General features: G+C 45.7%; 1 protein-coding gene and 1 non-coding gene across 2 annotated transcripts in view; one reads left to right on the top strand and one right to left on the bottom strand.

The window, feature by feature from the left end:
* RAB11FIP4 (RAB11 family interacting protein 4) overlaps positions 1-22,911 on the top strand; it is a 171,365-nt gene that overhangs the window by 63,466 nt on the left and 84,988 nt on the right. The gene's annotated exons all lie outside the window — the stretch shown is intronic.
* Positions 18,826-18,959, bottom strand: LOC132542288 (small nucleolar RNA SNORA70). Its single transcript, XR_009553384.1, has one exon. It is a non-coding gene; the product is annotated as a small nucleolar RNA SNORA70 (small nucleolar RNA).

Here is a 22,911-nt window from a genome sequence, read left to right as displayed (position 1 = left end):
CTCCTCAGGGGAGTCGCTTCATAAGTGGTGAAGCAGGTCTGCAGGTGTCTATCTTTCTCTCCCCTTCTCTGTCTTCCCCTCCTCTATTGATTTCTCTCTGTCCTAATAATGATAACAACAACAACAACATGGGAAAAATGACCTCCAGAAGCAGTGGATTCGTAGTGCAGTAACCCTGGAGACAAAAAAAAAAAAAGAAAGAAAGAAAGAAAAAAGAAAGAAAGAAAGAAACTCCTTCACTTCACTGTGTCATACTCTTTTCCTGAAAGGCATGCACTACATTAAGTGAAGATTTACTGTGCTATATTCCAATCTGTTTAATCACTTTCTCATTTTTATTTCTGATTAATAGTTACAAGATCGTGGTCTGGGAGGTGGCGCAGTGGATAGCGCATTGGACTCTCAAGAATGAGGTCCTGAATTCGATCCCCAGCAACACATGTACCAGAGTGATGTCTGGTTCTTTCTCTCTCTCCTATCATTTCTCATGAATCAATAAATAAAATTTAAAAAATACTTACAAGATTGTAAGATTATAGGGTATAGTTTCACACTGCACCCACTACCAAAGTTCTTTGCTTCCACCCTCCCAAAGATAACCACCATAGTTTTCACTAAGTCTTAGAAACTGTTTGCTTCTGTTTTTTTTTTTTTTTTTTTTTTTTTTTGTAAATTCATGTGCATCAGTTTTTTTGTCCAATCTGTTGATAGGCATTGAAACTGCTTTCATTCTTTGGCTATTATATATAATGTAGCTATTAACATAAGGATGTGTATATCCCTTCAAATTAGTGTTTCAGGGGATGGATGATGGTGCACCTGGTTGAGTGCACATGTTACAGTGCACAAGGATGGGGGTTCGAGGCCCTGGTCCCCACCTGCAAGGGGGAAGCTTTACGAGTAGTGAAGCAGGGCTGCAGGTGTCTCTCTGTCTCTCTCCCTATCACCCCCTTCCCTCTTGATTTCTGACTGTCTCTATCCAATAAAAAAATTAGTGTTTCAGTGTACTTTGGATAAATTCCCAAGAGTGGTATTACAGGGACATAAGGTAATTTCATTTTTATGTATTTAAGGACTTGCCATACAGTTTTCCAAAGGGGCTGGCTGCACCCATGTGTCTTCCCACCAGCAGTGGGCAGAGTTCCTTTTTCTCCACAACTTCATCAACACCTGTCATCTCCTAGTTTGTTAAACCTGTTTAATCTTTATGGTAATATACTTATTATTTTTGCATAAATTTGAAAAGGTTATATAATATTTCATCATAAAGAGGTACCCCAGTTTTCCAGTTCTTTACTGTTGTGTGTGTATTAAGAAAACCAATGTAATAATTATTCTTTTTTTTTAATTGATTTAATAATGATCAACAACTTTGTTGGATAAGCCGGGTACAGTTCCACACAATTCCCGCCACCAGAGTTCTGCATTCCATCCCCTTCTTTGGAAGCTTCCTATTTTTTATCCCTTTGGAACTATGGACCCAGGGTCACTGTGGGGTGCAGAAGTTGGAAGGTCTGGTTTTTATAATTGCTGCTCTGCTGGACATGGACATTGGCAGGTTGATCCATACTCCCAGGATAATCATTCCTTTTTCTTTTCTTTCTTTTTTTTTTTTTTTTGCCTCCAGGGTTGTTGCTGGGACTCAGTGCCTGCCCTACAATTCCACTGCTCCTGGAGGCCATTTTTTCCCCTTTTGTTGTCCTTGTTGTTGTCATCATTGTTATTATTGCCATTGATGTTGTTGTTGGATAGAACAGAAAGAAATCAAGAGAGCAGGGGAAGACAGAGAGTGGGAGAGAAAGATAGATACCTGCAGACCTGTTTCACCACTTGTGAAGCGACCCGTGGGGGCTTGAACTGGGATCTTTATGCCAGTCCCCGCGCCTCACACCGTGTGCACTTAACCCACTGCACTGCTGCCCGACACTCAGAATAATCATTCTGCTATTTAAGTTATTCCCCATAGCAATGGTCATTGCTTTAGAGTGTCAGAGGTAGATGGATTATCTTGTCTAAAAGCCATATCCGGCAAACTTTATTTTGATTGGTTTGGTTGGGTGTTTGTTTTGGCCACCATGGTCATTACTGGAGTTTGGTGCCACTGTTTTTTTCTTTTCTCTAAATAGAGAATGAAAGACAGAGAAAGATTAAGAAAGGGAAAGAGGAGAGACACTGCAGCACTGATTCACTACTCATGAAACTTTGTCCCCCTTCAGGTAGGGATGGGAGCTTGAACTCACAACCTTGAGAATTAGTAACTACCATGTGAGCCATCACCTGGCTTCAACAAATGTTAAGTCTTTTCTGATACATCTGCAAGGTTTTTTTTTTTTTTTATTTTCCCTTTTGTTACCTTGTTGTTTAACATTGTTGTGGTTACTGATGTCATTGTTGTTGGATAGGAAAAGAGAAATGGAGAGAGGGAAAGACAGAGAGGGGGAGAGAAAGACAGACACCTGCAGACCTGCTTTACCGCTTGTGAAGCTACTCCCTTGCAGGTGGGGAGCCGGGGGCTCAAACTGGGATCCGTATGACAGTCCTTGTGCTTTGCACCATGTGCACTTAATCTGATGCACCACTGCCGGACTCCCATCTGCCAGATTTTTTTTAACCAGAGCACAGTTCAGCTCTGGCTTATGGTGGTGTGGGGGTTGGACTTGGGACCTTGGAGCCCTAGGCATTTAGAGTCTGTTTGCATAATCATGCTAGCTCCCCCACAACCCACCCCCCGAAAAAAGAAGATGTCAGATTCCTTTCCAGAAGAGTTGTCTCAGTCATTCTCTTATCAAGACTGTGTGAGATTTCCATTTACTCTTTTAATGTTGTTACTGATTTCTGACATCTTTCTAATTTGAGTAGTTAAAAATAGAATTAGCTCACTAGGGAAAGATAGAAACAGGCTAAGGTATGGATCAACCTGCCAACATCCATGTCCATTGGAGAAGCAATTACAGAAGCCAGACCTTCCACTTTCTCCACCCCATAAAGAATTTTGGTTCCCTCACAGAGGGGGAGAAATGATAGGGTAAGATGACCAAAGAGCTCTGAACTCCAACTCCACCAGGATGCAGAGAGGGAAGAGAAAGGAGAAAAAAAAGGGAGTCGGGCCATTGCACAGTGGGTTAAGCACACGTGGTGCAAAGCACGGGGACCAACGGAAGGAGTCCTGTTCAGTCCCCGGCTCCCCATCTGCAGGGGTGTCGCTTTCTCTCCTCCTCACTATCTTCCCTCCTCTCTCTATTTCTCTCTGTCCTATCCAACAACAAAGACAGACAACAATAATAATTGCAACAGTAAAGCAGCAAGGGCAACAAGAGGGAGTAAATAAATTTAAAAAAAAAAAAGAATCTACCAGTGAAAGCTAATAAATTAGAAAACTGTTACATAGGCATTGATAAAAGTAGATTACAAATTTAAAAATAAATAAACTATTTAAAAAATAAGATTAGCCCAGTGAAATAACTCACTTGGATAGTGCACTTCTTGGATGTGTGCTTGACCCAGGTTTCAGCCTGGCCCCCACCACATTGAAGGAAGCTTCAGTGCTATGGACTCTTTCACTCTCTGACTCTATCTAAGAAATAATACATACATAGATGCGTCCATACATACATACATAAGTGGAAAATATACATAGGACTCTACTTCTGAATTAGAATATGAGTGAACTTCTTAAATTATATTTGTCTGTCATTAGTTCATTCTTCATCTGTCACCTAGACACATCAACACCCTAATTTCTATAGTGTTCATTTTCATGGATTTAAAAGAAATAGAAACAGTACCTTTTGGGAGTTGGGCAGTAGCGCAGTGGGTTAAGCGCATGTGGTGCGAAGCACAAGGGCCGGTGTAAGGATCCCGGTTCCAGCCCCTGGCTCCCTACCTGCAGAGGGGTCGCTTCACAGGCGGTGAAGCAGGTCTGCAGGTGTCTGTAACAACAACAATAACTACAACAACAATAAAGAACAACAAGGGCAACAAAAGGGAAAATAAATATTTTTTAAAAATTTAAAATAAAGAACATCAGGCATGAAAAAAATTTAAAAAGAAACATTACCTTTTTAAAAAATTTATTATCTTTATTTATTGGATAGAGACAGCCAGAAATTGAGAGGGGAGGGAGTGATAGAGAGGGAGAGAAGCAGAGACACCTGCAGCACTGCTTCACTACTTGTGAAGCTTTCCCCCTGCAGCTGGGGACCAGGGGCTTGAACCTGGGTCCTTGCACATTGTGACATGTGCACTCAACCAGGTGTACTACCATTACCTTTTTGAACTATATTACAGATACTTTTTTTTTCCTCCAGGGTTACCACTGGGGCTCAGTGCCAGTACTATGAATCCACTGCTCCTGGAGGCCGTTTTTTTTTTTCCATTTTATTGGATGAGACAGAGAGAAATTGAGAGACGAGGAAGAGAGACAGAGAGACACCTGCAGACCTGCTTCACCTCTTGTGAAATGTACCCCCTGCAGGTGAGGAGCTGGGGCTCCAATCAGGGCCCTTGCCCAGATCCTTGAGCTTTGTACTATGGATGCTTGCCTGGGTGAGCCGCCACCCAGCCCCCATAAACACTTTTCTTCATCTTGTCATTTATTTTTAACCTTGTTCATAATAGAAATTTAAAAAATATTCATAGTCATCAAGTCAGTCTTTTCCGTTACAACTGTGGTCTTTGCTGGAATGCTGAAAAAGGCTTTCCCACTCAACACAGTGAACTGTTCCATTTTATTTTTAGATTAAGTATTCAGCTTTTATCTTGAACATTTTGATTCAGAGAATGAATTTTCTTGTCTCCAGTGGGAGAGCGACTCAAGTTTTCTTTTTTCTCCCTTAGCCCCTCCTGGCCTCTCTCTCATCCACCTCACCTGACGAACCAGGAGCTCATTGTGAGGTTGTGCTCAAGCTGGCAGCACAACTAATGGGGTTTGCTGGGAGCTGAGACGTCATACTGAGTCCTGACTAACTCCTCTCCTTGCATTCAGAAGGAGTCAAACCAAATCCCTTTGGATTGGATTTGGATTTTGTTTGGTCAAAAGAGTATTCAAAAATCTACCCTAGGAGCCAGGTGGTGGTGCACCTGGGTAAGTGTACACATCACAATGCGCAAGGACCTGGGTTCAAGCCCCCAGCCCCCACTTGCAGAGGGAAAGCTTCGCACATGGTAAAGCAGGCCTGCAGGTGACTCTGTCTCCCTCCTTATCTCCCTCTTCCCCCTAAGTTTCTCTGGTTCCTATTCAATAAAGTTAGAAATATATTTTCATATGTATACCAGAGCACAGTGGTATGGGGTATTGAACCTGGGACTTTGGAGCCTCAGACTTGAAAGTGTCTTTGCATAACCATTATGCTATCTACCCCACCCCCAAAATAAAATAAATTGTTATTTTTTTTAAATCTACCTTGTGTTTTTCCCTAGAACTGGCCTGGGGGGGTGCTTATGGACCTGAGGTCCAAGTCCACCCATTGCTTAACTTTATCCTGGAAGCAAACATTTCCATAGCCACATGTGACAACAGCACTTTTAAGTTCTAAATATACTTTTCCTGACAAACAGCAGTCTGATTCTGATTCACTTGTGCTGGCGGAGATGTGGGTGGTGGCATCATACTTGTAGTGGTGTGACGAAAGGGGAGGAGGGTTCACTGCTGTGGCAGGGGCCAAGCTCTATCCTTTCTGCTTATTGTGACTCCAGTGTGTGTGCCTGCCTGCCTGCCTGCCTCCCTCCAATATTTCCAAAAAACTCCTTTCAAAGAGAAAGGTAATTCACTGATCCTGAACCTCAGAGTTTCTGTAAGAATAAAACAATTCTCAGTTCATACCTGTGGGAGGTGTATGAATTCTGCTTAGTCCAAAGGTGTCTGAGACCAAAGCAGAGCAAATCTAAAAACGCTTTCGTTTGCTCCCTGCCCTGGTCTGCCCTGACTCTGTGCTCCCTGCCCCAGGAAGTTCTGGGCTGCGCTTGCCCTGAGCATCCACTGCCCAGGGTAGCTTTTCACACCACCCCAACCTAGTCTGCAGCTAATGCCCAAGATCACACCTACCTTTAGAATCTAGACTCTGAGTTAGAATTTGAGCAGACTTTAAGGAAGGGCCACTCCTCCTCCCCCATCTTTTTAAGGCTAAGCAAAAGGGAAATATTTGGTTTTATTACTTTTTAGTATATTAACTATTTTGGAATCTAACTTGGCAATCTGACTTTGGCATTCTTTTTTCTCATCTACTAAACATACTTTGAGCCCCCCCACCATCACCACCTTTGAAATATTTGTCCAACCCTGCTGTTTTTCTCATTAAGGAACCAAGAAAAATTTTGACACTGGTACCTGGAAAAGTACACACCCACAAAATCGTTAACAGAAACCAGGCCCATTGGTTGCTATTCAAGAGGCCAAAACTCGGACACAAGGAGCTTTGTGTTGAGGAAGGGCATTTTGTTTCCTCAAGAGGACCGGCAGTAACAAATCCTGAAATTACTGCCCCTCCACTGCAGGAGGGGGCTGGGGTGCTTTTAAAGGAGGAAAGGACACAGGTGAGAAAGATCCTGAGTGGGGTCTGGGGAAGTGTCTTTGATCTCTTTGAGGTGGTGGCTGCTAGACTTGCTGGCGACTGAGCATAGGTGAAGATCTGGATTTCTCGATGTTGTTTTAAGTCAAATAATAATATATTGTGTTGGAGTCATGGGGTAATAGTTCCCAGCCCTTTGGGTCCTCAGGGAGTAACAATCACATACATCCCTTTAGATTAAGGAAGAGACATTTATTTGAAAAGTAGTGTCTAGGCCATCAAAATAGCTCTCTTGAATAGTCTCCTGCTTTGCCATGTGTACAGCCCAGGTTCAAGGCTGGGCCATATTGCACTGAAGACAGGTTTGGTGCTGTGGTTCTCTCTCTCTCTCTCTCTCTCTCTCTCTCTCTCTCTCTCTCTCCCTTCCCTCTCCCTCTCCCTCTCCCTCTCCCTCTCTCTCACTTCCTGTCTCCCTCTTTGTCTCTATAGAAAAAGAGAGAATATATATTTATTAATTTTATTTTTCAAAAGAGACAAAAATAGTTTTCTTATTTTTTACCAGAGCACTGCTCAGCTCTGGCTTATGGTGGTCAGGGGTGGGGAGGGATTGAATCAGGGATTTTGTAACCTCCAGCATGAGGCTCTCTTTATATAATTATTGTGCTGTCCCCACCCCCCAAACCCATCACCACCACCACCAAAAAGTTGTGTTTACTTTTACTTCTGTAAAAGGAGAAGCAAATGTCTTGTAGGCAGAATGGGTTGGGTGAATGGGAAGCCATAAACTAGAGTTGAAGGGCGGGAGGCGGAGAGTGGCCCCTTTTATACTTTAAGGACATATGGAATCTTCCTGCCTGGTCTTAATTTCTTTGATCACAGTCACATCAAGACAAATGTTAGTTCTCAGAGACAACTCAGTCTGGACTAGAGATTGTCAACCCTAGCTACTGATTGGAATCAAGTAGGTACGGTACTTTGCAAAAGGCACTGGTCTCGCCCAGAGATTCTGATTTCATTAGCCTTGAGAAGGTACACTTAACTATTTTGAAAAATACCCAGGTTGTTCTGATCCACATCCAAGTTTAAAAACCAAATGTTTAAATCAGAAGTTCTGAAACCCATCTACTGTTAGAATTCCCTGGGTCTTGATGTCCTGGTCCTGAGAAGACCAGCACCTTGAAGGGTAGAACCCAGACTGCAGCAGGTGGTTTTCCTTTGTTTATTTGCTTTCTGTTTTCATTTATTTGTTTTACCTCCAGGGTTATCTCTGGGGCTCGGTACCTGAACTATGAATCCATTGCTCCAGGTGGCCATTTTTTCCATTTTTTTTTTTGTTGTTGTGGATATGACAGAAATCGAGAGAGGAGGGGAAAACAAAGGGGGGGAGAGAGAAAGACACCTGCAGACCTGCTTCACTGCCTGTGAGGCAACCCCCTTGCAGGTGGAGAGCCAGCGGCTCAAACCAGGATCTTTGCACTTCACACTATGTGTGCTTCACCCAGTGTGCCACCTCCTGGCTCCCTGCAGCAGGTTTTTAAAGCTACTCAGAGGCCAGAGAAATATTGTTACTCTTTTGGAGAGTGTGCTGCTTTGCCATGTGCACGACCTAGCTTTGAGCCTAGAACCCATTGAAATGAAGGAAGTTTCAGTGTTGTGATCTCTCACCCCCCCCACCTCTATCTAAAATAAACGAACAAATATATTCTTTTTTTTTTTTCTTTGCCTCCAGGGTTATCACTGGGGCTTGGTGCCTGCACTGCAAATCCACTGTTCCTGGAGGGGCATTTTCCCCCATTTTCGTTGCTCTTGTTGTTATTGCTGTTGTTGTTGTTGTTGTTGTTGGATAGGACAGAGAGAAATGGAGAGAGGAGGGAAAGACGGGGGGAGAGAAAGACACCTGCAGACCTGCTTCACCGCCTGTGAAGCAACTCCCTGCAGGTGGGGAGCCAGGGGATCAAACTAGGATCCTTGCTCTGGTTCCTGTGCTTAATCCGCTGTGCTACTGCCTGTCCCCCTCAAATAAATTCTTAAATGATTCCATGAAGTGTGATCCCTACAATGTCCTGGATTCTGGCCAATTCACACCAGCCCTTCATTCTCTGAGGAAGGAATACAAGAGCTAGGTGGTGGGGTGAGTCACCAGACTCAGCAGCAAAAAAATAAATGACCCCATTCAAAAATACTGGGGAGAGGCTATAAACAGAATACTCACCAAAGAAGAAATCAAAAGGCCAACAGACATGAAAAAATACTCCAAGTCATTGATTACCAGAAAAATGAAATGAAGACAACAATGAGGTACCACTTCACCTCTGTGAGACTGTCATACGTCAGAAATGACAGCAGCAAATGCTGGAGAGATTGTGGGGACAGAGGAACCCTCCAGCACTGTTGATTGGAATGTAAATCGGTTCAACCCAGTGGAGAGCAGTCTGGAGAACTCTCAGAAGGCTAGAAATGGACCAACCCTATGATCCAGCAATTCCTCTCCTGGGGATATATCCTAAGGAGTCAAACACACCCATCTAAAAAGATGTGTGTACACCTATGTTCATAGCAGCACAATTTGTAATAGCCAAAACCTGCAAGCAACCCAGGTGTGTGAGTGGCTGAGCAAGTTATGGTATATATGCATAATGGAATATTACTCAGCTATGATAAATAGTGGATTCAGCTTCATCTTGGATGGAGCTTGAAGAAATCATGTTAAGTGAGATAAGCCAGAAAGAGAAGGATGAATATCATAGACAGATGTTGAGAAATAAGAGAAACACAAAACAGACCTTGAACAGGGTTTGGAGTATTGTACCAAAGTAAAAGACTCTGAGGAGGGGAGGTGGATTTTCAGGTCCACTGTACGTGGTTGGGGGGTGGGAACAAGACCTTTGGTGTTGGAAACAGTGTTAAACTACACTCCTATTAATTCATAATCTTATAAGTCACCATTTATTCAAGATGTTGGGAAAAATAGATTGAATGTTTCAAATAAAAAATTAAAAGAAGTGGCCAACACATGGTTGGTGGAATAGATTGACTGGGAAAACATCAGACTTGAATGCCTGAGACTCCTGGTTCAATTCCTGGCACTGCATGTACCAATGTAGTACCCTAGTTTATCACTCTCCTTCTTACTGCTTTATATGTAACAAAATATTCAATAAATCTTTACAGAAAGAAAGGAAGGAAGGAAGGAAGGAAGGAAGGAAGGAAGGAAGGAAGGAAGAGAGAGAGAGAAAGAAAGAGAGAGAGAGAGAAATGGACAGTGATTGGCACAGAGTGTGTGCACAGCACATGTTGACTGTCCTTTTTCATGGTCCTAGAAGTCGCCACCTGGGAAGAGTGGTTTGAGCTGCAGGGCTCTGGACCAAATTGTCTTCCTGCCCACACCCCCTTTAGTGCCTGGCTGCCCAAATGCTCAGGCATGCAGGGTGCATTCTTGGTACCCAGTGAGCCATGACTTTGCTTTTCTAGAAAGAGGCCCTGCAAAGGTCTGTGGAGACCCTGGGTCAGCAGCACCAAGGATGTTCCGTGTGTCAGAGCCTGAGCAGGAATGTCAGGCTTCTGTTGGAGAAGGGTTAAAAATGGAGGGAGTTGGGCGGTAGTGCAGTGGGTTAAGCCTATGTGGCGCAAAGTGCAAGGACCCGCTCAAGGATCCCTTTTCGAGCCCCTGGCTCCACACCTGCAGGAGAGTCGCTTCACAGGTGGTAAAGCAGGTCTGCAGGTGTCTATCTTTCTCTCCCCCTCCTCTCTTCACTTCTCTCAGTCCTGCCCAACAATGATGACATCAATAACAACAACAATAATAATAACTACAACAATAAAACAACAAGGGCAACAAAAGGGAAAAATTAAATAAATATTCTTTTTTAAAAAAGAATGGAGAGTAGCTCACTTTCATTTAGCAAAAGCCTAGCACCTTACTTTTCCCTTCAATTTTTTATTTTGAAATTTGTTAACTTTTAGAAAAGTTGCCCTGGTCCCCGCCTACAGGGGGAAAGCTTCGCAAGTGGTGAAGCAGAGTTGCAGGTTTGTCTCTCCCTCTCTATCATCCTCTTCCCTCTTGATTTCTACCTGTCTCCAGTAAATAAATAAAGATCATTAAAAAAATTTTAAAAAGAAAAGTTGTAGGAGCATTACAGTGAATACATACATTTCCTCTACTATTTTGTTTATTTACTTATTTATTATTATTATTTTTTACCAGAGCACTGCTCAGCTTTGGCTTTTAGTGGAGCTGGTGACTGAACCTGAGATGGTGGAGCCTCAGGCATGAGAGTTTTTTTTGCATAAACATTGTGCTTTCTCTCTAGCCCTCTACTATCTCTTGGCTGGAATGTTTCTCCCAGCCTCCAGAGACTTCTGTCTTGCCAAAGCCAAGTGTTAGTTCTTGGTTTGAATTTTACAGGAACCCTCAGAGTAAGATAGGACACTTACAACTCACCCTCTCTTCTTGTCCTTCCCTTGGCTCCATTGGCTTCTTCCTACCTCTCAGGTCTCCTTCCTTGGTCACCTTTGCTGATTTCTGCTAAATTGTGGCAGGTCCTAGGTCTATGGTCCTCAGAACTTTGCCGTTCTTCCCCTGCAGTCTCTTCTGGTGAGCTTGCCAGGTCTCAGGACCCCAAATGAACCGTTTCCCTGCAGTTTTCCAAGACAGTTCCTCCCTTTGACTGTGCCTTTTGGCTCCAGACTCCTGGATGGAACCAACATCATGGGACACCTAGATGGCTCCCTGGGCATTCTAAGCAGGCCTGGCATGAAACCTTTCGATCCCACTGTGTCCTCTCCCCTCCTCACAAAGATTTCCCTCATCTTAGTAAATGGTATCACCATCCGCCTGGTTGCTCAGACCAGGAGTCAAATCAGTCTCACTTCTGTCTTTCCTACAGCCCATGAAGTGGTGCTTTGGATGACATGTTAGCCTCTCAAGTGTGAGGTCCTGAGTTTGATCCCTGACATCACATGTGCTAGAGTGAGACCCTGGTTCTCTCTCTTTCTCTCTTTCTAGTAAATACATTTAAAAATGTATTTCTCTCCTTCCTTGAAAAAGAACTATTGATTCTTCCTCCAGAATATGACCTGAGCAACCCACTTCCCTGCCATCTGCATGGATATAAAGCAGGTCTTCTAATTATTTCAGTTTGCATCAGTTCATCATGATATGGTTGAGGAAAACACCCTGGCTAACACCGAGTGAAATGGTGCTATTAGAACTAGTTTTGGGAGTCGAAGATCTGCCTAAAGTTGAAGTTTCCAGGAACCTAATGATAATGTTAAGTGGGGACTTACTCTGCCCCCAAGCCCATTCGAGCCTTCACTGTCCCCCAGCCTCATGCCTTCTCTTGTCCTTCTTTGGCCCATTCTCCATACAGTCTCCAGGGCATTCTTTTAAACTGTTCATTGGTCCTAGAGCTCCCTTACTTGCTTATTTATTTATTTACTTACTTAGTTAATTACCTTTTAAAATTTTTTAAATGTATTTATTTATTCCCTTTTGTTCTTGTTGTTTTATTGTTGTAGTTATTATTGATGTCGTCATTGTTGGATAGGACAGAGAGAAATGGAGACAGGAGGGGAAGACGGGGAGAGAAAGACAGACACCTGCAGACCTGCTTCACCGCCTATGAAGCGACACCCCTGCAGGTGGGGAGCTGGGATCCTTATGCCGGTCCTTGCGCTTTGCGCCATGTGAGCTTAACCGCTGTGCTACCGCCCGACTCCCTCCTTTCTCAATTTCTTCCATCTCTCTCTCTCTCTCTCTCTCTCTCTCTATATATATATATATATATATATATATATATATTCATATATATGTTAAAATGGTTTATTTTACTGTACTTGAGATATACAAAGAGGGTCTCACATAAGAGAGAAGCCAGAGCACTGCTCCAGAATGTGTGGGGCTGGGCATTGAGCCAGGAGGCTTAGCTATGCAGGCCTTGTGCTTTACCAGTTGAATTATTTACCCAGTCACTCTTCCAGAAAAAGGTATTTATTTATAGTTAGTTTGTTGCTGAGGCTTAGTGGTGGCACTTATTCCACTGCTCCTGGTGGACATCTTTCCCCCTTTTAGATAGTTTGAGTAACAGAGAAGGTGAGACACTGCTGTACTGCGCCATTTGTAAAGTTACCTCCCTGTAGGCACTCCCATCAGGTGGCTAGGGGCTCATACCCAGATCCTTTTATATGGTAAGAGTCCCCCTCCTGGGAAGCCCTTCCCCAGAGCCTTTCCTCACCACATTTAAACTCGCTTACCTCTGGAGACTCATTTACTGTCTTTCCTGACTCAGTGGAAGCTGTCTCCCTCACAAGTCTATCATGAAATGATTAGAGAGAAAGTGTGGAGAGCCCCTCAATATGTGCCTGGGAAAGGCTGCAGTTTGGACTCACAGTGAGGCAAACCCTGTAGATTGAATGCCTCCTGCCCAGGGCCAGGGACTTGGGGGGTCCCAGCATCATTCCACTGCCCACCTGCTGCTCAGGCACAAAGGAGGAAGTTCAGCCCCTAGGGCATTCCCAGGAGTAGGTTTGCTGATCAGCTCCTCTCCCAGGGTCAGGACTGGCTCTGTACCAGGGAGCCCCACCTACAGAGTCAGAGAGGCTGATTTGATTAAATCTCTGTCAGTTCCCTTCCTGGTCACTGCAGCCTCCACTGGCTCCTGGCAGGACAGTGAGGCCGACTGAGCCTAATACACCACACAACCACACAGTATCAGGTCTGGTTCTTGAGAGGGGGACTCTCAGTGGGCCCTATGAAGGGACTAAAGGAGCAGAGCCTATCTCCAGCCCTGGTGCCTCCCCTCCCCATCTCTTCTCTTCTCACTCCTCCCCTCCACTCCCTTCCTCACTCCTCTCTTCCCTTCCTCAATCCTCTCTTCCCTTCCTCACTTCTCTCCTCCCCTCCCCCCCTTCTCAGGCTTCACTGTACTGGATTGACATTTTTTTTTTTTGCCTCCGGGGTTACTGCTGGGGTTCAGTGCCTGCACAACGAGTCCACTGCTCCTGGAAGCTATTTTCCTTCCCTTTTGTCGCCCTTATTGTTTTGTTGTGGTGGTGGTTATTATTATTCGTTATTGGTGTTGTTGTTGGATAGGGCAGAGAGAAATAGAGGGAGGAGGGGAAGACAGAGAGAGGGAGAGAAAGATAGACACCTGCAGATCTGCCTCACCACCCGTGAAGCGACTCCCCTGCAGGTGGGGAGCCGGCTTGACCAGGGATCCTTAAACCAGTCCTTGAGCTTTGTGCCATGTGCACTTAACCGGCTGTGCAACTGCCAGACCCCCTGGATTGACTTTTTTTTAGATAGAAAGACAGGGACTGCAGAATAGCTCACTTGGGTAGTGCACTGCTTTGCCATGCGTGCAACCCAAGTTCAGATGCCCAACCCTGACCACATTAAAGGAAACTTCTGTGCTATGGTTTTTCTCTCTCCCTCTCCTTCCCTTCCTCTTTTCCTCTTTCTTACCTTCCCTCCATCTCTGTCTCTATCTAAAAAAAAAAAAAAAAAAGTCATCCTGAAATGGTGAAACCCCAACAATGACAAAAAGAGAGACTGAGGGAGAGGGGAAGACACCACAATACGGAAGCCCCCCAGTGTGCTGGGGACCAAACTTGAACCTGGCCGTTGGCATGGCAAAGGAGGCACCCTCCCAGGTGAGCTGTCTTGCTGGCCCAAAACATTTCTTCTGCTTCTTTAAAGTTGCTGCTGGAGATTTGACAGCTTCTCTTACACGTTCTTTTTAGGATTTTGTGTCAGAACAAAAGTCCTTATAGATAAATAACCTCCTCCTCTTATTGGAGAATATTTCTGTGCTCTCCCTTTTCCTACCTGGGTCTGTAGAAAACTTAAAAGCAAATGAGGTGAATCAGTAACTTTCTATTTAATTATTTACTTGCCTTTTCTGTGGGGCTTGCTTTCATGAGTCCAACTGGGAATGTCTTTTATTACAAATGACCTCCCAGTAAATGAGTCTCCAGCAGTAAATGAGTTTGGATGTGGTGAGAAGCTCTGGAGGAGGGGACACAAGGCCTGCAGTGGAGGCAGGGTGAGGTCCCTGAGGTGGCAAGGAAGAGGCCCTCAGCGCCTCCAGGGCTCAGCCAAGGGGTTTCCTCTAGAGGGAGCAATAAACACAGCCAAGAAGAAGGAGGAGGCGGAGGAGAAGAGGAGGGAGGAGGGACACTCACCTGGAATAGGGCAGAGTGATTTGCCCTGGGGTCTGAGTGCTGGCTCCCAGGGAGGGCAGGGTACTGAGGCCAAAGGTCACAGGCCTGAAGGAAGAAAAAAAAGACTGGTTAATAACCCCTGTCTTCTGGCCTGGGGAACCAGCAGCAGTTCTAGGCAAAGAAGAAATTGAGTGATGAGACCTGTTGGTCTGGACTGTGCTCTCTCAGCCAAAGTGGAGCCAGCCTCATGGATCACTGTGTTCAAAGCCAGCCCTGGGGTTGATCCAGTACTCCCTCTGTTTGTTGACTGACTGCGTGAGGCCTTCCAGTAGTCCTTCTGTAATCTGGGAACAAGCCCAGCCACACTCCTGCCTCCTCCTCTAGGGCTCTGAAGTCATTTGCTCAGGGGGATCCCCAGCTCCCTAAGGAGATCCTAGTGTACTCTCCCCAGCCCCAGTCCTGGCTCCAGCCATCATTGTGGTTGTCTGACTCTAGAGAACAGCCTCTCTCCTCTCTCCAGTTTGTTCCCTCTGGAGCCTCTTCCACCCCTTCTCTGTGTCACTCACTCCTCCAGGCCTAGCCTCCTCACAAGTCCCTTCTCCTCTCAGCCAGCTGCCAGCGGGGTTGACAAGTCCCTTTAGCTGTGCAGAGCGCCTGGGTGTGGAGTCCTGACTCTGGGCTTGATGGCTTCTTGAGAAAATGACTTCACCTCTCTGGTGCCAGCATATTCACTTGTAAAATAAAGATGTCTCATGGTCCGGGAGGTGGCACAGTGATAAAACTTTGGACTCTCAAGCATGAGGTCCCGAGTTCGATCCCTGGCAGCACATGTGCCAGAGTGATGTCTGGTTCTTTCTCTCTCTCCTCCTATCTTTCTCATAAATAAAAATAAAAATCTTTTAAAAAATAAATAAGAAATAAAGACGACTAACCTGGATGGTGCACCTGCAAACTCTTGACCCTGGTTTGAGCCCAGCCCCAACTGACTGCCCTTGGGGAAATTTCAGCTCCTCTCTCCCTCGTTGTCTGCCTTTCTCTTTCTGTCTGAAAATGTCAGCCGGAAGCAGTGAAGCCCTTGTGAGGACAACAACAATAGAAAGAAGGAGGAAAAAAAAAAAAGAAGTTAAAATATCTATCGGACAAATATTTGCCTTATCGATATTCTAAGCTTCAGGCAGAGAGAGAGAGAGAGAGAGAGCTGCCTCTCATACTCTGCCCCGGTGTGTGACACATATTAGTCCTGGGAAAAATTGTTTTTCCCTAGTGTAGCAAATGAACTCAGGGCCCCACTCAGGTGCAATATGGCTGAGCAATCTCTGGGGAAACAAAAACAGAAACAGAGGGAGAAAGACAGACAAAAGAGGAGGGAGAAAGGGAGAGAGTTGAAAATAGGAGCAGGAGACTCAGAGAGAAGAAAGAGATTGCAACATTGCTTTGCTACCCATAAAGCTCCCCCGATGCCACCCTGGGTGCTCACATGTCGCTCCCAGGCTTGACCCGGGGACTCACATGTAGTATGGTGAGTGCTCTGCCAGATGAGGTCACGGAGAATGTTTGTCAAGTAACATGTCACTGTGACCAGAACTTTTCTTTCTTTCTTTTCTTTTTTTGGAGGGCAGGGAGATACTTTATTTATGTTAAGGGGTTACAGGCTGATTCTTACCAGACCTGCACATACTAGTCCCACAGCACACAGCTTTTATCAATTTCAAACTGGGCACAGCACAAACTGATTGGTTAGAAACAGTGTCCATCAAGGTGCTGACAATAAAGGTGAGAGCAGGTTGGCCACCATCAAAGCCCGCCACTGGGACGCTGGAATGTAGAAGTGGGCGCCCACCAGGAGCCTATAGATTTTTCATTTCATCCCCTCCTCTTCTTGTACCCAGGAAATCTTTCCTGATGTATTAGATTACCTCAGTTTACATTCTCTCTGTACCAGCTGTAACTTAACTGTTTCTATAGGCACTCAGTTATAAACTTCACTAAAATGTTGAAAGGCTCTCATGAGCAGAGAAAAACCATACCCGTAGCACCAGTTTATAAACTTTTTTTGAGGATTCTTTACTATTATTATTACTATTATTATTATTAATTTTTTTGAGAGAGAGACACAGAGAAAGAGAGAAACACCAGAGCACTGCTCAGTTCTGGCTTACAGTGGTGTGGGGGATTGAACCTGGGACTTAGGAACCTCAGGCATGAGAGTCTGTTTACATAACCATTATGCTGTCTCCCCTGCCCTAAACTTTTTTTAAAATTTCTTTATTGGGGGATTAATATTTTACAGTTGACAGTAAATACAGTAGTTTGTACCTGCATAACATTTCTCAGTTTTCCACATGACAGTACAACCCTCACTAGGTCCTCGGTCATCCTTTTCCAGGACCTGTACCTGGCAATACAGGTACAGTACATCAACTCTAGTAGTTTATAAACTTCTAAGCTTGCCTGTTTCTTTTCTAAGCCGCACCCACATCTGTTACTTTTTATGTAATACTTCTTTCTAAATAACATGGGAAGCCTCTATGTCTAGGAAGCAAGTGCTCTAGATTGTCACAGTATTGCCTGTGTTCCCCAGGCTCTCCCTGCTTATTCCCTAGCTTCAACATTTCCCCATTTAGGAGTATGGACCAGAATTCCTTTGGGATGTTGAAGGACTGAGTTTCATGCTTCTGTAACTGCTTCCTGCTGACGTGTTTGGTCAATCCATACTCCAAAAGCGACCAGAACTTTTCTGCAGCTTCTCTTCTTTCACTTGATTGGCACACCTTGGACACCCCCCAGAGACCCAACTATCCTAGCTGCTTCTAGGCCTCTGCCCGACTGCCCCTTGCTTTCTCTGCTCCTCCATCTCTGCAGGGTCCACTTTGGGGACAGTTCAACAGCCCCGCAGAAGCCTCCCCCAGGCTCTCCCCCCCTCTCTGAAGGGGGATTATCTGGGGGGGGGGCACTCTGTCGATCTGTGCCCTCTTGCAATTCCCAGAGCAAGTAGGTTGCTGGGTACAGGACACAAGGACACAGAGTGGACTGGAAATTGGTGGTTGTCACAGTGCTCTTTTTCAATCACCCACCTGCGCTTTCAGGTGACCTTTAAGAGGAGAGGAAGCTCCATGGGCACCAGTGCTTTCTCTCCCAGCATAGCCCAGAGCAGGGGCAGGCCTGTGCGCTCACACTTGCTTTGGGGGGTGGGGGTGAGCATTGAAAAGGTATTCTTTTTTTTTTTTTAAACCCTCCAGGGTTATTGCTGTGGCTCAGAAGAATCCACTGCTCCTGGAGGCTATTTTTTTCCCTTTTGTTGCCCTTTATTTTGTTGTTGTTTGTTTTGTTTTTATTATTGTTGTTGTTGATGTCATCGTTGTTGGATAGGACAGAGAGAAATGGAGAAGGGAGGGGAAGACAGAGAGGGGGAGAGAAAGATAAGACACTTGCAGACCTGCTTCACTGCCTGTGAAGAGACTCCCCTGCAGATGGAGAGCTGGGGACTCGAACCGGGATCCTTAAGCTGGTCCTTGCTCTTTGCGCCATGTGTGCTTAACCCGCTGTGCTAGCGCCCGACTCCCCTATCTTTTTTTTTTTTAAAGAATTTATTTATGAGAAAGATAAGAGGAGAGAGAGAGAGAGAACCAGAAGTCACTCTGGTAATGTGCTGCCAGGGATTGAACTCGGGACCTCATGCTTAAGAGTCCAGTGCTTTATCCACTGTGCCACCTCCCGGACCACCATCTAGCTATCTTTTTTTAAAGCAGGATCTTGATTTATTGTAATTGGTTAAGGGATATCTGAAGATCTCAGGAGTGCAGGGCTGCCAGTTGTCCAGAGAACCATGGCTGGGGATGTACTGACTCCAGTGCTGCCTGGGATAAGGCACTTTTTCAGCCTCCATGTCTTCAAATTCATCTGTATTAAACTTGGTGAAGCCCCACTTCTTGGAGTTGCGGATCTTCTAGCATCCATTGGACCTGAACATGGCTCTGCGCAGGGCCTTGATCACATGCTCCTTGTTCTGCAGCTTGGTGCGGATGAACAAAATGACTTGACCGATGTGGACCCAGGTCACAGTGCCATGGGGCTTCCCAAAGGCACCCCGAACCCCTGTCTGGAGCCGAAGATTAGTGACAGCAGGGGGTCAGGCATGAAATGGATACAGAGCAGGAAGGGCTGTCTCCAAGGTCCCTTAGGACAGCCTGTACAAGCATCAGGCCGCATACACTACCCAGGAGACTGCTGTGAGCAGCCACTGCACACCAGGCGCCATGGGGAAGGCAGCACAGTTGGCTTAATTGGCTGCAGATCTTTATTTATTTATATATTTAAAATTTTTTTTATTTACTTACTCCCTTTTGTTACCCTTGTTTCTTTTTTATTGTTGTAGTTATTGTTGTTGTTACTGATGTCGTTGTTGTTGGATAGGACAGAGAGAAATGGAGAGAGGAAGGGAAGACAGAGAGGGGGAGAGAAAGACAGACACCTGCAGACCTGCTTCACCATTTGTGAAGGGACTCCCCTGCAGGTGGGGAGCCGGGAGCTCGAACCGGGATCCTTATGTTGGTCCTTGTGCTTCGTGACATGTGCACTTAACCTGCTGCACTACCGACCGACTCCCATCTTTTTTATTTTTATTTTTTTCTTTTACTGGAGCACTGCTCAGCTCTGGTTTATGATATGGGGAATTGAACCTGGGAATTTGGAGGCTCAGGAATGAGAAACTCTTTGCATAATGATTATGCTATCTGCCCCTGCCCTGAAAAGGTATTCTTTGAATCTGATAGAGAAGTAAGTGCATGGGAGACCTAGGCTTGGTGTCTAGGAGCACTGGTCTCATTGCTTTACTAAAAAAATGTAAAGCTCCAGGCTGGTTGTGAGTGATCTGCCGTGGAGGAGAAAGCTTAGCTCCTCGGGTGTGGACTGAGAGGCAGAAAGACCTGGGCCTGCAGCACAGCTTGATCCCTTCCTAGAGCTGAGTCAGTTCCCGCCACCTCCCCACACACCAGTTCCCTAGGCTGTGAAATGGGCACAATCCTCATGTTCCTTGTGAGATTTGAGCGGAAGTCCTTGGTGTTCCTTAGGGCATGTTGGAGACTGACTGCGAGGCCAGTGACTCGCGTTCTAGCTGCTTTGCTTCTATGTTCTGGCTAAGAACCTTTCATTTCGTAGACCTCTTTGTTTTCTCCTGCCTTCCACAATTGGCAGGAGCAGGTGACTTTCTCTCTGTTTTTCTTTTCACCTAAACAAAACTGGGTCTTTCTAAAATCACTTCACAGGTGTTATCACACATTAATAAAGACCAGCCCTGCTGTAAGCCCGGCTGGGGCATGTGCTGAGCCAAGTACTTGCCATTTCCCAGTCTCCCACCCACAGGTCCCAAGTCGTCTCCCCACAGGAGACCCTTACCCACACACTCTCAAGGATCCCCACTGACCCCTACCCACTGCCCTCCACAGCTCTTGGAACAACCTCACAGCGTCCCTCCCTGCCTATCTGACACAAAGATCTTCAGTCATTTGCCACAGAGAAGCCAGTGCCCTAGTGACGTAGGAAGGACCCAGCCCATATATAAGCCTGTGTCTGCCCACCCACATCATACCTCTAGCCCCCATTTCTGAGACCCTCAGCCCATTCCTGTAGTGCACAAATAAGCAGACATGGGCCAGAGAGGCAGATAGACAGTAGAACACGTGTGAGACCTTGGGTTCAAGCTCCAATTGCTATATGGGATGGTGTCTATCATTAAAAGCAAAAGAACTGCTGCCAGGATAGTGAGCACCAGTTGGGTGATGTAATCATGCCACATGTTAATGTCCTCGGGGATTAGGAGGCAGAGTGTGGTGTTTGGAGACAGCATTGGCCATGGGAAGCCTCTGTTCTCTTCAGGGGCCTGCAGTGAGAGCTGCCTTCAACACTGGGCCAGGTCCTTCCTTCCGAGCCAGAAGGTCACCTGGGGAGATCACGGGGTTGGGGTGGGGGCTTGTTAGAACTCTAGGCCCTGAGGCTGAACTCAGACCTGCAGGCTCAGAGTCTACATTTTAGGCTGGGTGGTGGTGCACCTGGTGGAGCGCACATGTTACAATGAGCAAGGACCCAGGTTCGAGTCCTCGGTACCCACCAGCAGGAGGAAAGCTTCGTGTGTGGTGAAGCAGTGCTGTAGGTGTGTCTCTGTCTCTCTTCCTTTCTATCCCTCCCTCCCTCTTGATTTCTGGCTGTCTCTAGCCAATAAATAAAGATAATTTAAAAAAATTAAAAAAGAAGAATCTGATTTTAACAAACTCCTAGGAGGGGCTGGGTGGTGGCATATCTGGTTGAGCACACATATCACATTACTTAAGGACCCAGAGTCAAGCCCCCAGGCTCAGTCCCCATCTGCAGGGGGAGAAACTTCATGAGTGGTCAAACAGTGTTGCAGGTGTCTAGCTTCCCCTTCCCTCTCAGTTTCTTCTGTCTCTATACAAAATAAATAAATAAATATACAAAAAAAGGAAAAGGTTTATTTACAAAAATATTTTTTAACGCCAGAGCACTGCTCAGCTCTGCCTTATGGTGGTGTGGGGGATTGAACCTGGGACTTTGGAGCCTCAAGCATGAGAGTCTCTTTACATAACCATTATGCTACCTACCCTCCATCCCCCCAAAAAAGATTTTAAAAAGAAACTGCTAGGTGACTTTTTCATTTTATTCTTTTTGTTTATTACGTATGAGAGTTTTTGCATGAGGCAGAACATCACTGTAATATGTCACTCTGCAGGTGACTCTTACACAATCTTTTTTTTTGGGGGGGAAGGGGGTTGCCTGCATGACTCCATTGCCCCCAGTGGCTTGTTATGCTTCCTTCCTTTAGGTAAAGAATGTGAGAGAGACAGAGGAGAGTCATTGAAGAACTCCTCCACCACGTGTGATGGCACCCCTACAGGAGCTCCCCTGTGGTCACCTGGGGCTCAAGCCCAGATCCTTGTGCATGGCAGCGTGCACTGTAGCAGGTGAACTACCTGCCAGCCCCTGACCCTTGCACACATCCTTGCTAAGTATTGGATGTACTTCTGCAGGATACTGTGTCTTGCCCTTTGTTGTCCTTGGGGAGGAGCTTTGAAACAGAGATGGCAGGGCCACACCCCCAGCTCTGATTTAATTGGCCTGAAGTTTGGTCTGGACAGGGACTGGGTACTTTTTTGTTTGTTTTTCCTAGAGCACTGCTCATATCTGGTTTATGGTGGTACAGGGGACTGAACATGGAGCTCAGAGCCTCAGGCATGGAACTCTGTTGTGTAAACCACTGTTTTATCTCCCCAGCCTGAAAGAGTTTTTAAAATTTCTCAGTGATTTGAATGTGCAGAGAGGTTTAGGAATCACTGCTCTCTGTTTTGTGGCTTTAAATTACTGGTCTTCATAAAAAAACAACAAGGGCAACAAAAGGGAAAATAAATTTTTTAAAAAATAAAATAAATAAATGGCTTGTCTTTATAAACAAGACTTGGCAAAAGGAAGGGGCTAAGGGAAGGCTTCTGGCTCTCAGGTGGGTAGGCTTTAACCAAGACCAGAGTATCTGTTTGGAGATACTATCAAAGACCTAGGAGGTGCCCTGTGAGGTACAGAGAGAATATGGCACTGTCTCGAACTCCTGGTTGCAAAGCCTGGCCCCCTAACTCTGCTTTCTAACACCAGTGCCCAGTGGGTGTCCTTGAAGTTATTCCTTCACTAGGTTCATACACACACACACACACACACACACACACACACACACACACACACACTCTAGAGAGAAATGGAGAGAGGAAGAGGAGAGAGAAAGTGAGACACCTGTAGACCTGCTTCACCACTCGTGAAACTTCCACCCTGCAGGTAGTGGGGACCGGGGACTTGAACTAAGATCCTTACGCATGGTAATGTGCATTGAACCAGGTGTGCCACTGCCTGGTCCCCCTGCACCAGATTCTTAATCACTAGGCCACCTCTGCTGAGCTCTGGCTGTGCTGGCTGCCCCCCTCAGAGTTGCAACAAACTGTCACTGAAGCTAGTAAATTGGATCCTTCAAAGCCCGAGGCATTAGCACATTATCAGCAGCACATGCTTCACCCAGACCTGTAATGAACACCAGCTGGAGACAGCCCCACTCACACAGAGGCCCGGGGCTCCAGGCAGGCTGGAGGCTGAACCCCAGCCCCCCCACTGTTAGCTATGTTGGCTCCCACAGTCCCTTCCACCACTCTGGTTCTCAGTTCCCTTATCTGCAAAGTGGGCACAAGATGCTCCC

Source organism: Erinaceus europaeus, chromosome 12 (genome assembly GCF_950295315.1).
Source record: "Erinaceus europaeus chromosome 12, mEriEur2.1, whole genome shotgun sequence".
In the NCBI taxonomy this organism is placed as follows: domain Eukaryota; kingdom Metazoa; phylum Chordata; class Mammalia; order Eulipotyphla; family Erinaceidae; genus Erinaceus; species Erinaceus europaeus.
Note: the sequence above shows the minus strand (reverse complement) of the source record. Positions and strands in the feature narration are given on the sequence as shown.